At 51.3% G+C, this 17,600-nt stretch overlaps 1 protein-coding gene across 1 annotated transcript in view; it reads right to left on the reverse strand.

Moving 5' to 3' along the window:
• The window catches only part of POMC (proopiomelanocortin), a 36,073-nt gene extending 19,755 nt beyond the window's left edge, over positions 1-16,318 (reverse strand). The window contains exon 1 of the mRNA XM_054023351.1: positions 16,238-16,318. The gene's annotated coding sequence lies outside the window, so the exon portion shown is untranslated. The remainder of the gene's footprint in view (positions 1-16,237) is intronic.
• Between the last annotated feature and the right edge of the window lie 1,282 nt (positions 16,319-17,600).

Below are 17,600 nucleotides of genomic sequence, written 5' to 3' on the forward strand. Positions count from 1 at the left end.
CAATACTCCAGCTGAGGCCTAACCAGAGCAGAGTAGAGCGGAAGAATGACTTCTCGTGTCTTGCTCACAACACACCTGTTAATACATCCCAGGATCATGTTTGCTTTTTCTGCAACAGCATCACACTGTTGACTCATATTTAGCTTGTGGTCCACTATAACACCTAGATCCCTTTCTGCCGTACTCCTACCTAGACAGTCTTTTCCCATTCTGTATGTGTGGAATTGATTTTTCCTTCCTAAGTGGAGCACTTTGCATTTGTCTTTGTTAAACTTCATCCTGTTTAACTCAGACCATTTCTCCAATTTGTCCAGATCATTTTGAATTATGACCCTGTCCTCCAAAGTAGTTGCAACCCCTCCCAGTTTGGTATTATCCGCAAACTTAATAAGCGTACTTTCTATGCCAATATCTAAGTCGTTGATGAAGATATTGAATAGAGCCGGTCCCAAAACAGACCCCTGCGGTACCCCACTCGTTACGCCTTTCCAGCAGGATTGGGAACCATTAATAACAACTCTCTGAGTACGGTTATCCAGCCAGTTATGCACCCACCTTATAGTAGCCCCATCTAAATTGTATTTGCCTAGTTTATCAATAAGAATATCATGCGAGACCGTATCAAATGCCTTACTAAAGTCTAGGTATACCACATCCACCGCTTCACCCTTATCCACAAGGCTCGTTATCCTATCAAAGAAAGCTATCAGATTGGTTTGACATGATTTGTTCTTCACAAATCCATGCTGGCTATTCCCTATCACCTTACCACCTTCCAAGTGTTGGCAGATGATTTCCTTAATTACTTGCTCCATTATCTTCCCTGGCACAGAAGTTAAACTAACTGGTCTGTAGTTACCTGGGTTGTTTTTATTTCCCTTTTTATAGATGGGCACTATATTTGCTCTTTTCCAGTCTTCTGGAATCTCTCCCGTCTCCCATGACTTTCCAAAGATAATAGCTAGAGGCTCAGATACCTCCTCTATTAGCTCCTTGAGTATTCTAGGATGCATTTCATCAGGCCCGGGTGATTTGCAGGCATCTAACTTTTCTAAGTGATTTTTAACTTGTTCTTTTTTTATTTTATCCGCTAAACCTACCCCCTTCCCATTAGTATTCACTATGTTAGGCATTCCTTCAGACTTCTCGGTGAAGACCGAAACAAAGAAGTCATTAAGCATCTCTGCCATTTCCAAGTTTCCTGTTACTGTTTCTCCCTCTTCACTAATCAGTGGGCCTACCCTGTCTTTGGTCTTCCTCTTGCTTCTAATGTATTGATAAAAATTCTTCTTGTTTCCTTTTATTCCCGTAGCTAGTTTGAGCTCATTTTGTGCCTTTGCCTTTCTAATCTTGCCCCTGCATTCCTGTGTTGTTTGCCTATATTCATCCTTTGTAATCTGTCCTAGTTTCCATTTTTTATATGACTCCTTTTTATTTTTTAGATCGTGCAAGATCTCGTGGTTAAGCCAAGGTGGTCTCTTGCCACATTTTCTATCTTTCCTAACCAGCGGAATAGCTTGCTTTTGGGCCCTTAATAGTGTCCCTTTGAAAAACTGCCAACTCTCCTCAGTTGTTTTTCCCCTCAGTCTTGATTCCCATGGGACCTTACCTATCAGCTCTCTGAGCTTCCCAAAATCTGCCTTCCTGAAATCCATTGTCTCTATTTTGCTGTTCTCCCTTCTACCCTTCCTTAGAATTGCAAACTCTATGATTTCATGATCACTTTCACCCAGGCTGCCTTCTACTTTCACATTCTCAACCAGTTCCTCCCTATTTGTTAAAATCAAGTCTAGAACAGCTTCCCCCCTAGTAGCTTTTTCAACCTTCTGAAATAAAAAGTGGTCTCCAATGCAGTCCAAGAATTTGTTGGATAGTCTGTGCCCCGCTGTGTTATTTTCCCAACATATATCCGGATAGTTGAAGTCCCCCATCACCACCAAATCTTGGGCTTTGGATGATTTTGTTAGTTGCTTGAAAAAAGCCTCATCCACCTCTTCCACCTGGTTAGGTGGCCTGTAGTAGACTCCTAGCATGACATCTCCCTTGTTTTTTGCCCCTTTTAGCCTAACCCAGAGACTCTCAACACTTCCGTCTCCTATGTCCATCTCTACCTCAGTCCAAGTGTGTACATTTTTAATATATAAGGCAACACCTCCTCCCTTTTTCCCCTGTCTATCCTTCCTGAGCAAGCTGTACCCATCCACACCAACATTCCAATCATGTGTATTATCCCACCAAGTTTCAGTGATGCCAACAATGTCATAGTTGTATTTATTTATTAGCACTTCCAGTTCTTCCTGCTTATTCCCCATACTTCTCGCATTTGTATATAGGCATCTAAGATACTGGTTTGATCTTTCCTCCCAGTTTTGTCCTGACTCTCCTTTCTCTCTGCCAACCTGCTCATGCCAGGTTGGTGCATGAGCAGCAAACGCCACACTGCCCTTCTGCAGTGGGACCTCCTGGCTCACTGTGCCTGCAGGTTTGGTGGCACTTTCTCAACTGGCATTGAAGGCAGGGGCAACATTGAGGGATTCCTCAGGATTCCCCTCCATCAGCCATCGCCCTCAGCTCAGAGGTGGGCAAGGAGCACATGGGGAAGATTCCCAGTACAGGAGGTGGCAACCCGTGAGGAAAAAATACTGAAGAGCACTGATTCAGAGCAACCTGGATCACTTGACAAACTGGGCTCAAGCAACCACTATGTGTTTTTAAATGGCTAAATTTAAATGTGTACTTCTGGGAACAAAGGAACCAGGCCATACTTACAGGGGAGCTCTATCCTGGGAAGCAGGAACTCTGAAAAAGATTTAGGGGGCATGATGGATAATTGGCAGAACATGTGTTCCCAGCATGATACTGTAGCCAAAAGAGCTAACGTGGGATACGTAAACGGGGGAATCTTGAATAGGCGTATAGAGGTAATTTTACATCTGTGTTTGGCACTGGTGCAACCGCTGCTGGAACAGTGTCCAGTTCTGGTGCCCACAATTCAAGAAGGATGTTGACAAATCGCAGCGGGTTCAAGGAAGAGCCACGAGAACGAAGAAAGGATTAGAAAACCTGTCTCAGAGTGACAGAGTCAAAGAGCTCAATCTGTTTAGCTTAACAAAGAGAAGGTTACGGGGTGACTGGATCCCAGTCTAGAAGTACCTACACGGGGAAGAAATAGTTAATCATGGGCTCTTCAATCTAGCAGAGACAGGTCTAACACGATCCAACGGCTGAAGGATGAAGCTAGACCCATTGAGACTAGAAATAAGGCATACATTTTTAACAGTGAAAGTAATTAATCATTGGTGGAGTCTCCATCACTGACCGTTTTTTAAATCCTGATTAGATGTTTGTCTAAAAGATCTGCCCTAGGAATAATCGGGAGGCAGGTCTCTGGCCTGTGTTATCCAGACAGTCAGACTAGATGATCACAATGGTCCCTCTGGGGTTGGAATCGGAAACCATTAATATTACTATCCTCTCTAGTCCCCAGATGTCAGCCAAACACACAGGGATTATTTCCATGGACTCCCAAGGTTGCCATCTATTACTGGGTAGAGCTGTACCATGCCCCTAAGGTTTCTCTTTGCAGTAGTTTTGCCTCATTGAATTCCACAGTCAAACAACCCCCCAAATTCAGCCAATACCTCCCAAATTTGGGGGGGGGAAGGTAGCAACCCTGAGAATCACATGGCTTCTACCAGCTCTCCCCTGCTCCTACGTGTGAACCAGAGCAGCTGGTGATGTGTGACCACCCAGAGCCAGGACCTGCAGGACTTGAACCAGGGTCTGTAGGAGTCCTGGGAGTCACCATGCTCTAATCCTCCATCTGGCAGCTCACACACAGCTGCTGGGACCAGGACCCTATGGGGGGCCAAGTGGGGCACAAGCCCCGCCCATACACTCTGACTGGGAGAGCTCCAAGGCTCCTGATTGGGCTACAGCCCCTATTTAAGCCAGATGAGGCAGCGGTATGACTAGCTGTGTTGCACCCTGTCATGGACTGCTGATCTGGTGTCTTCCTGCTGTTTGATCCTGATCTCCTGGTAGCCTGACTTGGCCTGACTCCTGGTAACTGCCTCCTGGTTCCTGCCCTCCTTTACTGTCGCCTGGTCCCAGCCTCCTGGCAGCTGTCTCTTGATACTGGCATCTGCTTGGTCGCTTGACTCTGATCTCCTGGCGTTCCAACCTGGCCTGGTTCCTGTTCCTTGGATCCTGGGCACATGCCCTGATGCTAACCCTAGGCCAGGGTGCCCATCATGGATGGTGGGTGAATGTGTCCTTGGGGGAGGCTAGCCCCTGGCCCCTCCCCCTCTGCCCGAGGCCCTGCCCCTTCTGCCCCCCTCTCCTGACGGAGTCCGAAGCACACCCCCTTGCGCAGCCGCTGGCCACCCCCCCACACGCACCCCCAGCCCCAGCGCACTGGGCAGGCAGCATGGCTGGAGCACCTCCAGCCCCAGTGCTGGGCGGGTGGGTAAGCCGCGCAGCTGGAATGCCCCCAGCCCCAGAGCTAGGTGGGTAGGTGGCACGGCCGGAGCGCTGGGTGGGCCAGGCAGCGTGGTCCCAGGGCCAGGAGAACAAGCATGGCATAGCCCCAGCCCAAGGGTCTTGTGCGCACCACAGCCCCCAGCCTACCTGCCCCAGCCTCTCAGCTGCAGATGGGAACAGCAGGCAGGAGTGGGGCCTGGAGGTGGAGCGTGGGCAGGGCTATGCCAGGCTGTTTGGGGAGGCACAGCCTTCCCCTGCCTATGATACCCACCACCCATGCTGCCCATGCCTTGGCCCTGACACCCCTGGCACCCAGTACCCCCTTGACTCTTCCATGTGGGGTCCTCAATGTATCTGTCTACCATCCAGATACTTATATGGCCCTCATCCCCATAGTATCTGAGTGCTCCATGTAGATAAGGGACTTTCCCATCATGCTCTTCTGGTAGCTGGCCCTTTATATCTGGGAAGGATAAGTCAGCCATTTTTCATCTGAGTGCTGCTGGCTGTACCTCCCTCCCTTCCTTCCAGTCAGTGGTGTTAACTTATGTTTCCTTTTGTGTTTAGGAATTGGGTGGTATCCATTAAATAGTTTGTGAGCCTTTTAGTGGTGCTCACTGTATTGTATATTTAGTATACATGGTTATTTGGGACCCAGCTATGCCTGTGGGCTTTCTTCCTATCTGTGTGGTGTAAAGAACAGGAGGTGGCATGTCTCTCAGGAGGTGGCATGTCGTTGTATGATGGAGGCGAGCATTGGCAGCTAATGAGACTGCTGGATTGCTAGAAGACTTTCCTGTTGTGCAAGGTTTTTCCATGTATTATTGGTAACGCTGGCACACCAGGTGCCAGCTCATGCCAAGGTCTCCATATCTTCACTGACCACTGATAAATTCCTAGCTGGAATCAGTCTGGCTCCCCTGTGTGTTAGTATTGTTAAAATAGGTCTTAGAATTATAAGACTGTGTTTAGTGCTTAGAGTTTATGAAATTCTTGTAAGTTGCTGCCTGCATTAATCTCGCTTGTAACAGCAGTAGCCCATAAGGCAAAGTAATATTTAAGCATTCGTATGGTAAGCTTCTGTGACATTGTAAATCACCAGACAGGAGAGGGACACAAATGAGTGTAAAGAGCTGGTATCCAACAGGAGGTGTGATGTCCTGCCCAGGAAGGGCGGCCCACTGACACTAGGTGGACTATTGTGGAACATTAAAGAGGACAAAAGACTTTGCTGCTCTGCACTTCCGTGCATGTCCCCTCCCCTCAAGACGATGAGTCATGCATATGAATTCCTCAGCTGAGTTCACAACCAGGAAAACATGGAGGGAGGAGGGAATAAAAACCCCTAACAAGAAGGAACTGGATCTCTATGCTGCTTGGACTCTGGGGGGCAAGGTTCTCTAAGCATAAGCAAGGGATCCCCAGCTGTTTAGCCTGGGTTAGCCCTGAAGGACATACAGAGCTTGCTTATTATCTTCTTCTAATCTTCTATGATTATAAAGTTTCTATTACCTTTTAACTTAAGGTCGTAACTCATTTGTGTATCCGTTCACCTGCTTTAACCTTGTAAATAACAGCTTTGTTTCCTTTTCCTATGTAATAAATCTTTAGATAATTTATTATAGGATTGGCTACAAGCCTTGTCTTTGGTGTAAGATCTAGGGTGCAATGGACCTGGGATAAGTGACTGGGCCTTTGGGACTGGGAGTAACCTGAACGTAGCTGTGATTCTTGGTATAAGAGACCATTTATCACAACGTCAGGCTCACCTGGGTGGCAAAATAGATTGGATTACCCAAGGGTAATAAGCGATTCTGTTATAAAGGTCAGTTTGGATTGCAATTTCTACTCAAGCCCCCACCTTCATTCAGCTGCTCGTACTTTTTGAGAACGCTGACTCATTTGACTCGTAAAGATCTCTCCTTTCCCCACCTGAGCTAATCAGATAATTTGTTCTTGGATAACCAAAAAATATCTGAAGTTGGATACTTCAGCCTTGGCTTCTTATTTATTATAGAGTTTAAAAATAATCCTAGTTTGAAGAAAATTGACTTGATAACTGTTAAAGTTCTGAATGTTGATCATTGCCTGTGCGTTAAAATGTTTATATTCTTTCCTTTTAAAACCTCATTTTCATGTGCAGTTATGGTCTGACAAATGATTGTAAAAATGGCAGCCTCTTTTTTCACTGCTCTGCCCCCTGCCTGTTCAGATAGATCCACTGAACTTAGCGACAAAAACACATCTTTACTGCTTTTGCTGAATTTCTATGGGTGCAGCCTAAAGACCTGCAAGTGGCTCTAATGATGCAGTACCATTGCATCTATCGAAGGCCTTTCCAGAACCCCCTAATGCATGATAAAAGATGCCTTCATAACCTCTTCAGCTGCACCTATTTTTCATCAATGATAAAACCAACAAAAGAAATTCATGTCCAAGGCTGTGTAGAACTCTCTGCCTTACTGCTTAGGCAAATAGAGTGTGTTTCCATCCTCGGGGCCACGTCTGAGTTCACGTTAAGTAGTAGGAACATATTCGATGGAGAGAAGAGGGTAAAACTACTCAGACTGGCTCTCCTTGGCAAGAACACAGGAAGATCCCAGTGCTAGATAGGATCACAACGCTTCTCTTTTTTATAGTGTGTCACATTGCTTGTCATCAGCTGAAGGCAACTACTGTCTTGTTATGTACTGCTTCCGTCATGTAGGAGCCGAGTGTTTCCCAACTATTTATTCTGACAACAGCTTATGCGCAGGCCTGGCTTGACATAAATAACTTGCCTCATTTCTTAGTGGTCATAATTGGGAAGGTTAAGTTGTAAAGAGGGGCTTGACAAACAGTATGCTGGAGTCAGGAGGTCTGTGCTAGCCAAGATAAGCAGCAACGCCTTGATGCGAGGGACTATGGACAAGATAAACCTGGAAGACCAGATTCCACGTGAACAGCACATGGACAGAGCAGGGATTGGGTCCTGTAAAGTAACCAATCCAATCCAAAAATGTGTGGTGTAATGGATAGCAAATGCAGTGTGATGTGTAAATGTACATAAAGGAAGAGGTTGTCTATGACTTTGGAGGTGCAGTCACTGAATACCCACCCCCTACACTTGAGGCCGGTCAACTTCAGGGGGTGGGATAGCTCAGGGGTTTGAGCATTGCCCTGCTAAACCCAGGGTTGTGAGTTCAATCCTTGAGGGGGCGGGTATTTAGGGATCTGGGGGAAAAATCTGTCTGGGGATTGGTCCTGCTTTGAGCAGGGGGTTGGACTAGATGAGGTTCCTTCCAACCCTGATATTCTATGAACTCAGCTTAACTTTGCTGCATGCCAAATAAAGGAACCTGAGTGATTAAATCCAGAGTCAAACTGAGTGTTTTGGATCCCAGAGAATTGGATGAAGTGTTTCCCAGAACTGGCCATGCTGTTCTGGATAAGCCGAATGGAAAAGGTCTTGGAGGGAATCCCAACACTGACTCAAGGAAGGTTTGTTATGCCCATTTACAGGGGAGGAGCTCGGGCAGAGAAGGATTAAGGGACTGATTTTCAGAGGTGCTGCATGCCTTCACTATGGAAGCTCGGGACTAAGGCTATGATTTAATCATGGGTATTTTTAGTAAAAGTCATGGACAGATCACGGGCAAGAAACAAAAACTCATGGCCCATGACCTGTCCATGACTTTTACCATAAATAACCCTGATTGCATCTTAAGGGGGAGCATTACTGGGGTGGAGGCCACAACACCAGTGGTGCGGGGGGGAGGTGGGGCAGTTAGGGTTAGGTGTGGCGGGGTATGCACACTCCGTTTCCTGGGGGTGGATAGTGGATGTGCTGACACCGCGGTTACAACCTATCACACGGTCTTGGGCCTCAACATGATGAGAGCCAAAGGTCGGAGTCAATACAGTGGCCCTTGAGTGCAGGGCAGTGCGGCCTAGTGGAGAATCCATCACAACCCTTGGAAAATGGTTCCATTAGTTAATTACCCATACTGTTTAAAAAAAAATAAAAAATTATACCTTATTTCCCGTCTGAATTTGTCTAGTTTCAACTTCCAGCCATCGGATCCTGTTAGACCTTTCTCTGCTAGATTGACGAGCCCATTAAATATTTGTTCCCTGTGTAGGTACTTATAGGCTATAATCAAGTCATCCCTTAATCTTCTCTTTAAGCTAAATAGATTGAGCTCCTCGAATTGCTCATAAGAAAGCATGTTTCCTAATGTTTCATCCTTATGGCTCTTCTCTGACCCCTCTCTAATTTATCAACATCCGTCTTGAACAGTGGGCACCAGAACTGGACACAGGATTCCAGCAGCGGTCGCACCAGTGCCAAATACAGAGGTCAAATAACCTCTCTGCTCCTCCTAGAGATTGCCTTATTTATAGAGCCCAGGATTGCGTTAGCTCTTGTGGCCACAACCTCACACTGGGAGTTTATGTTCCGCTTATTATCCACCATGACCCCCCATGCTTTGTCAGAGTCACTGCTTCCCAGAATAGAGTCCCCCAGCCTGCAAGTGGGGCCTGCATTCTTTGTTCCTGGATGGACATGTTTATATTTAGTCACATTAAACTTGGTGCAAGCAAACAAAATGCTTTTTATCAAGGGATCTAAATCATTCTGAATGAGTGGCCTATCCTCTTTGTTTGCCACTCCCCCAATTTTTGTGTCCTCTGCAAACTTCATCTGTGATGATTTTTGGTTTTCCTCCAGGTCATTGATAACAATGTTAAATAGCATAGGGGCGAGGGCTGCTCCCTGTGGGACCCCACTGGAAAGAGACCCACTTGATGACAGTTCCCTGTTCACAGTTATATTTTAAGATCTATCCGTTAGTCCGTTTTTAATCAGTGTAATTAATTGAAACATTTCTTTTCTATACTTTCAAACCATTTTCTTTTGATTTTGACCTCTTCATTTTTGTAACCCTCTTTTTTCTTTTTAGTACAAATTGGTTAAAATTTCAAAACAAAAGTTGTTGTGAACTGGCAAATGAAAACTTTTTTTATTTAAAAAAGAATATCAAAATGGGACATTTCAACAATTATGAAACTCTCCCCTCCCACCTCCAATTTTTTCAAAGTGGGCGATTTGTCAAAACTGAACCTTTCCTGTGGACATTTGTGATGTCAACAAATGAGCATTTTCTGAGAACACGCATTTACGGTACACTTGTTTTGGGGAACAGCAACATCTTTTGGAAACCAGACAGTTGGAGAAATGGGAGCACTATTTTTGAACAGCAGTTTCACTGGTGTAGGAATAGGGGGAATGACAGGAGAAATGCTGATGTTAGCTTAACACTTCGAGCTTTAATGAAGAATAAAACAGTTTGATCAAAACACCAAAACTGTATTAATACCACTGTGGACATAATTGAATTATTTATCTTTTTCTAAAAACCTGACTAATCACAGGCTGTTGGTGTAGGTCTCAATAACTGCAGGTAACAGCTCGGAAATGCTGTTGATTAGCACGAGCAGGTGTTAAGAGGCTAGTTGAGAAGTTATTAGCAGACGATTAACTAACATAGGGCTACTGCTGGGATGAGTCTGGATTTGGATAACTAACATTTTTCCGAGGGGTCGCCGTGTTAGTCTGTATCAGCAAAAACAACAAGGAGTCCTTGTGGCACCTTAGGAGACTAACAAATTTATTTGGGCATAAGCTTTCGTGAGCTAAAACCTACTGTCTTCATCAGATGCATGGAGTGGAAAATACATTAGTGTAGCAAGGTTGAGACCCACTGGCGCAGCGCCTCCTGCTGGTCATCTTGGGAATTAGCTCTTGTCCAGCCCAGAGTACCCTCTGCAGGCCGGTGTCTTGCCTGCCTTAGGACCCCTGTGTCCCTCCGGGACCCCAGTGCCCCTTTATCTCAGGGTTCTGCCCCCAGCAGTACCCCCTTACTCTGGGTTTGCCCTCCCAGGGGAACCCCCAACCCTCTAAACCCACCTTGCCTCAGTGGCTACTGCCAGTCGTCATCCAGCCCCCTTTCCCTGGGGCAAACGGCAGTTTGTCACAGCCACTCATCACTGGCAAGGGGGTTGGGCCAGCTGTCTCTGCCTGTCCCAGGGCTGCATCTCTGCAGCCCCAGTACCCGTTTAGGCCTTGAACAAGGCCTCGGCCTGGGGAGTTGCCAGGCTGGAGCTCCCCAGCTCCTCTTGCCCTTCCCCAGCACTGCCTGTTTCAGGTACTGTATGTTCCCCAGCAGCTAGGCCCTCTCCCTCCAGGGCTGGAGAGAGACTCCTCCAGCTTCTGGCCCCCCGTCCCTCTTATCAGGGCCAGCTGGGCCCTAATTGAGCTAGCCACAGCTGTGGTCATCTACTCCCACAGCTGCTTTCACTCCTTTCCCCAGCTGCAGCCCTCTCCAGGGTTACTTTTAATTAGGGTTACCATATTTTGTGCCTCCAAATGGAGGACACTCCACAGCCCCCGGCCCCGCCCCCAGCCCCGCCCACACCCCCTCCCCAACCCCGCCCCCTCCCCAAAGTCTCCGCCCCCTCCCCTGCTTCCCGCGAATATTTGATTCGCGGGAAGCCTGAAGCAGGTAAGGGGGGGTGTGGGGGGAGGAGGCGCGGCCCAGGCTGACCACCTGGCGTTTCCAGCCTGGGTCGGCTCGGGCCCTGGGGTGCCGGCCCCAGCCGACCACCCCCGGCCCGCCCAGCACTGCCGGCCCCCGGCGGCCCGGCGCACCCCCCCGGCTCCCGGCTCCCCGCCCCGCGGGCTCGGCTCCCCGGCTCCCCGCCCGGCTCCCGGCTCCCCGGCTCCCCGCCCCGCGGGCTCGGCTCCCCGGCTCCCAGCCCGGCTCCCAGCGCCCCGCGGGCTCGGCTCCCTGGCTCCCCGCCCCGCGGGCTCGGCTCCCCGGCTCCCCGCCCCGCGGGCTCGGCTCCCCGGCTCCCCGCGGGCTCGGCTCCTCAGCTCCCGGCCCCGCGGGCCCGGCTCCCCAGCTGACCGGCTCCCCGGCCCCCGGCCCCGCGCCTGGCCCGGCACTGCCCCACTGGTTCCCGGCCCGGCACCATGCCCCCAGCCCGGCACCATGCCCCCGGCCCGGCACCGGCGCCGGCCGAGCACCACCGAGCCCTCCTGATTTTCCCGGACATGCCCGGCTTTTGGGGATTTCCCCCCGGACGGGGATTTGAGCCCCCAAAAGCCGGACATGTCCGGGAAAATCCGGACGTATGGTAACCCTAAGTTAAATCCCAAATACCATCTGGGATGTGAGACTGTTGTCCGTCCGTGTGTCCCCTCCCCCTCCCTCTCCCATGTGTCCTTTTTCTTCCCTACCACAAGCGCCAACTTTCTAATGTGCCGGGGAGGGAGGGGGTATTTGACCCCCAGCTCTGCCCAAGGCCCCGCCCCCCAGCACACCTCCCCCTCCCTCCCAAAACGTCCTGCACACCATGAAACAGCTGATCCCAGCAGGCTGGAGGCACGGGGAAGGAGGGGGAGGCACTGATCAGCTGGGCCTGCCAGCGGGCGGCAAACACTGGGGGCTGGAGGGAGGAGCTGATGGGGGGCTGCTGGTCAGTGCCCAGCACCCACCATTTTTTTCCCCATGGGTGCTCCAGCCCCAGAGCACCCGCAGAGTCAGCACCTATGTTCCCTACTTTATTTCTTCTTTCCTTTCCCCTTCCTTTTTCCTTCTCTCTGAATCAGAGTCTGGCTTAGCCAGCCAAAGCTGTATATTTTCCAACACTGCTGTAAGCCTGTGACCAGGGGGAAGCCGCTAAAAGCACTGCCCTAAAAAGAACAGCTCGATGCTGGTACCAGTTTGCCCGGTCTCAGAGGGGCTATTCAGCCCCCGTGCTGGGCCTGTGATGTGCCAGCAATGAGGCCACAAGTAAAAGTCAGAACCAGAAGCTGCATATTCTCTCTTTGCTGTTAAAGTCCGATCCATTTCCTAGAAGCCCCCACAACAGAAACGCAGACAAAAGGAGAGAGAAACAAACAGCAATGACCACAGTTCCAGCCTGTCTCAAGTAACATCATCTCTCTTCCCCCAAAAGGACAGTTCATGGCCATCTTTAATTCACCGAGGAGACTGTCAGATTGGAGGGGGCGGGAGTTTCCTTCTAAAAAGTCTCTCCAGCTAAGGGGAAAGGATGTTCAAAGGAAAGCCTTATTGACCCCTTGTTTGCAGTGTGATTAGAGCAGTGTTGGTGCCAGGCTATGAGAGACAAAAAGCTGGGTGAGGAAATCTCTTTTATTGGACCAACTTCTACTGGTGAAAAAGGTATTTCCTCCCCCACCTTGTCTCTTTATTTAATACCTGACATTTAAAAGGCTTTAACTGTTTTGCCTTCATTTCTGTATCTTTAATAAAAGGTGAAAGGGAGGTTTAAGGGTGTTTTTGCCATGGTACTAAGCAGGCTGATGTCTTTATGTCAAACCCCAAACCTCGTTGAATACTGTTTAATGTTGGACAGTTTTCACAGTCATGTTAACACCTTTGACTCTTTGGGCCCGTATAGCCCATCTAAATTAATACAACAGACCATATGTTCAGAACTGATCTTGAATCCCAAATCCAAATCCTTCCCAGATTTGCCCAGATCTAATTTTTTCCTTCCCTTTTTAATGGGGTCGCAATGCAGATGGAGCCAGTTAAAGAGATGTTAACTCTCAAACACGAGCAACTTGAGGGCAGGTTTGACACTCATTCAGGGCATGATCCAAAGAGGCATTGAGCACCCACCGCTCTCATCATCTTCCATGGGAGCTGCACCAATCTGGATCAACCCATTAATATAAATCAATGGGACCTGTGCTCCTAAACCACTTGGGTGCGCTTTAAAAATCCAGCTTTAGAGGTTGATCTCCTATAGCAGTGTTCCTCAACCTTTTTGACACCAAGGACCAACTTGCTGCCTTCCGAAACTGTGTCAAGGAGGTCTCAGGGACCAGCGCCAGTCCAGGGACTGGTTGTTGAGAAACACTGTCCTATAGGATGGATCCTCAGCTGGTGTAAATCAGCATAGATCCATCAGTGAAGTCATGCCAGTTTACACCCACCAGAGATCTGGCCCTGTATTCTCGACACTTAACCAGCCTGTTGCTTAGACACGGACACAAAGATTAAATAATGGCTGGGTTACCTAATTAATACCGTATGGTGATGACTTGGTCCTTTGTACCAGGGCCAGCTCCAGGCACCAGCCCACCAAGCATGTGCTTGGGGCGGCGCCTGGAGGGGAGCGGCACGGCGGGGCGCTCCGGCCCGAGAGCGGGGCCGCGACTGGGCTTGCCGCCCTCCCCGCGGTGCTCCGGCCGCCGGGGAGAGCGGAGAGCCCCAGCCGGGCTGGCCACCCTCCCCCCGGCGCTCTGGCCGCCGGGGGCTCTCTGCCCTCCCCCCGGCACTCTGGCCGCCGGGGAGAGCGGAGAGCCCCAGCCGGGCTGGCCACCCTCCCCCCGGCGCTCCGGTCGGTCGGGGATTGCGGGCCCGCGGCCGGGCTCGGCACCCTCCCCTGCCGCGCTGGCGGGGGGGCGCAGTGGGTGGCTTTTTTGCCTAGGGCGGCAAAAAAGCCAGAGCCGGCCATGCTTTGTACACCAGGTAAACTACCCCTTCAGGGCAGACATTTGCACCGGGAGAATTTCATTAGGCGCCTGGTGTCCTGGGTATGTGAATTTATAAAGCCAAGAGAATGGTTTCGGGATGTTAAGCTTCTTAATGGGCGGGTGGTTTCGTTACCCAACAAATGGCAGAAGGAAGAAAAGCGCTTAAATGGCAGGAAACGTCGCTGCGCTAGCAGGGGCAGCGATGCTGGACTGAGCTGGGAACGGGGAAGCCACACTGAAAAGTCCCATCGGAACGGGGACAAAGCAGTTTCAGGTTACTGATCCCTGTGCAGAATGGACCAAGCCAAGCTCCGTGCTCTTAGGAGGCACAAACAGATCCCTGGCCACACTGGAATCAGGACTGTACCAGCAATGGGCTAAGAGTCCTATTCTGAAAGGAGCCTCTGCATCCTAAATACAGGTATAGATTGCAAGGTTCAAGCAAGACTAGTGGGCACAGGGATTTTTCCTTCCCCCTTGAGGGTCACAGTAGCTAGGATGTTTTTCCACAGAGACTTCCAGCCTCAAATGACTTATTTTAGATTAAAAAAAGAAACCACAAGAAGGAACCACAGTTAAGTCTCTGTGAGAGAGAGCACAGCGTGTGCATCTCCTCGGTGGCAGGCTCCGACAACCGCAGGAACAACATGGCTGCTGGACTCTGCACACAGGCTGAGCTCTTGGAAATTTAAAGATACAGTACAGAAAAAAAGGCTTAACAGTTTCACCTACGCCACAGTAGCTAGATTACAGCACAGGCTAACCCACCTACAGCAGCTGTGGACAGGAGCGGCGCCAGGGTTTTTGACACCCTAGGCGGGGGGCCTTCCGCGCTCCCGGTCGTCAGCAGTAATTCTGCAGCGGGGGGTCCTTCCGCGCGCCTGGTCTTCGGGGCACTTTGGCAGCGGAGCGAGTGAAGGACCCGCCGCAGAATTGCAGCCGAAGACCCGGAGCGCGGAAGGACCCCCCGCCTCAGAATTGCCGCCCAGGGCGGCAAAATGCCGTCCCCCCCAAATCCTGGTGCCTAGGGTTACCATATTTTGTGCCTCCAAATGGAGGACACTCCACAGGGCCCCGGCCCCGCACCCAGCCCCGCCCACGCCCCCACCCCAACCCCGCCCCCTCCCCAAAGTCTCCGCCCCCTCCCCTGCTTCCCGCGAACATTTGATTCGCGGGAAGCCTGAAGCAGGTAAGGGGGAGTGTGGGGGGAGGAGGCGCGGCCCAGGCTGGCCCCCCGGCGGCTCCAGCCTGGGTCGGCTCGGGCCCTGGGGTGCCGGCCCCGGCCGAGCACCCCCGGCCCGCCCAGCACTGCCGGCCCCCGGCGGCCCAGCGCACCCCCCGCTATCCCGGACCGGCTCCCGGCCCCGTGGCCCAGCGCACCCCCCGGCGGTCCGGCCCCGCGACCCCGGACCGGCTCCCGGCTCCGCGGCCCAGCGCACCCCCCCTCGCTACCCCGGACCGGCCCGCGGCCCCGCCCGGCCCCAGCTCCCCGCCTGGCCCTGCGGCCCGGCGCACCCCCCCGCTACCCCGGACCGGCTCCCCGCCCGGCCCCGCAGCCCGGCGCACCCCCCCGCTACCCCGGCCCGGCGCACTGCCCGGCTCCCGGCCCGGCACCGCGCCCCCGGCTCCCCGCCCGGCACCATGCCCCCGGCCCCGCGACCCCGGCCCGGCCCCGCACCGGCCCCGGCCAAAGAGGCCCCGGCCGAGCCCTCCATCCCTCCCTCCCGATTTTCCCGGACATGCCCGGCTTTTGGGGATTTCCCCCCGGACGGGGATTTGAACCCCCAAAAGCCGGACATGTCCGGGAAAATCCGGACGTATGGTAACCCTATTTTAATCCCTGTTCTGCAGGAGTGGGGCAGCTGCCCCACTACTAGGATTACCATACGTCCGGTTTTTCCCGGACATGTCCTGCTTTTCGGCAATCAAACCCCCGTCCGGGGGGAATTGCCAAAAAGCCAAACATGTCCGGGAAAATGCCGGCCGGGCACTTCCCCTCCCGCAGCTGCTCTGCTCCGCTCCTCCCCTCTCAGACTTTAAGAGCCGAGCTGGCCGAGCCAGCGCTACCGGCTTCGGGCAGCCCCCCCTGCCTCCGGACCCCGAGCCGCGGGCCAGGCACAGAGATTGCTGCGGAACTTTATGTAGCTGGTGATTTCCTTGACTGCATTGACAGGAGCTTGATCAACACACACTCTCTGTTACCTGAGGTTTGTGTCTTTGTGGGCATAAATACCCAGATGGGCAGACTCTGAGCTCACACACTAGTCCGAGATCCACGAGCAGCCTTGCTCCTGCAGGCCTGAACGTAATTTCCAGTATTTCAATTTCCTTTTGCTTAGTTTGGCTGCCATGGTAACATTTTTCTACTGTAAAAAGCAACAGAGGCGTCACTCTCAGTGTCAGCTTGGCGATCAGAGGCTGCAGGTCAGGATTTAGACTTGCATCTGAAGAAGTGAGGTTCTTACCCACGAAAGCTTATGCTCCCAATACTTCTGTTAGTCTTAAAGGTGCCACAGGACCCTCTGTTGCTTTTTACAGATTCAGACTAACACGGCTCCCCCTCTGATTTTTCTACTGCTTTCCTTCGTTGCCAGAATCGTTTTCACATTAGTTTCTTGTCGAGAGGACTTAAAAAAAAAAAAAAAAAAAAGCCACCCTAGAAAATAAAACATGTTTAGTATAAATAATTCTTTGCAATTGAAAATCAAGACTGCATTAAGCTTTGCAAAGCCAGTGGTGGTGAAGGGACTTCCCCAAGTTCACACAAGAAGTCAGTGGCAAAGCTGGGATTAGCCTGGAGCCCTGGCTGCTAGACCACACTTTATCAAGCCAGGAATAGGCACTGTGGCCCCACTCCTCCACTTTGACCCTAGTTTCCGCTGCCTTTTGCACAGTCTCTCCGTTCTCTTATTCCTGAGGTCTCCCTTGACAAATGCAGCAGCGTGGATGTGGTGGGAGCATTCGGCTTGTACAGATTTAAATAGAAACCTGGTGTCCATCATAACTACAGCCCAGCCAGTGCTCTGCTATCACGTGACAGGGCAGGGAGATGGGCAGTGAAGGGAGAAGGCTCAAGAAGGACAGTGGTTGCTTCTCTTGATATAATGCAGAGTATCTTCCACATGGGTGTGTGGAGTGAAGGCTGAGCGTCTTGGGGCAGTGTGTATTAGCAACTGGGATGGAGGGATGTGGTGCAACGTGGAGAGGATGAGGATGGTCCTGGGTGTCTTGGCGTTACTCTCAGTGTCAGCTTGGCGATCAGAGGCTGCAGGTCAGGATTTAGGACCCTGATAAGAGCTACATGGGAGCCTGGGATCGGAATCGCAGGGAGGGCTGAAAGTGGCTTTTGCAGAACCGTGGGGGAACCAGGATTGGCCCAGCCATGCGTACTGCAGAGTGGGATAGACAATGCATTGGCCAGGACTGAGCTGTGTGGCAGATCAGAGCTGAGGTACATTGGAGAGCTCAGGGCTGACAGAGCAGAGGGGGCTGCCTTCTGATCGGGATTGCAGGGCAGTGGCAGAGCTGTGCGGGCACAGCACCAGCGTAGCAGGGCGTGCTGCAG

The sequence above is a fragment of the Malaclemys terrapin genome, chromosome 3 (genome assembly GCF_027887155.1).
Source record: "Malaclemys terrapin pileata isolate rMalTer1 chromosome 3, rMalTer1.hap1, whole genome shotgun sequence".
In the NCBI taxonomy this organism is placed as follows: Eukaryota; Metazoa; Chordata; order Testudines; family Emydidae; genus Malaclemys; species Malaclemys terrapin.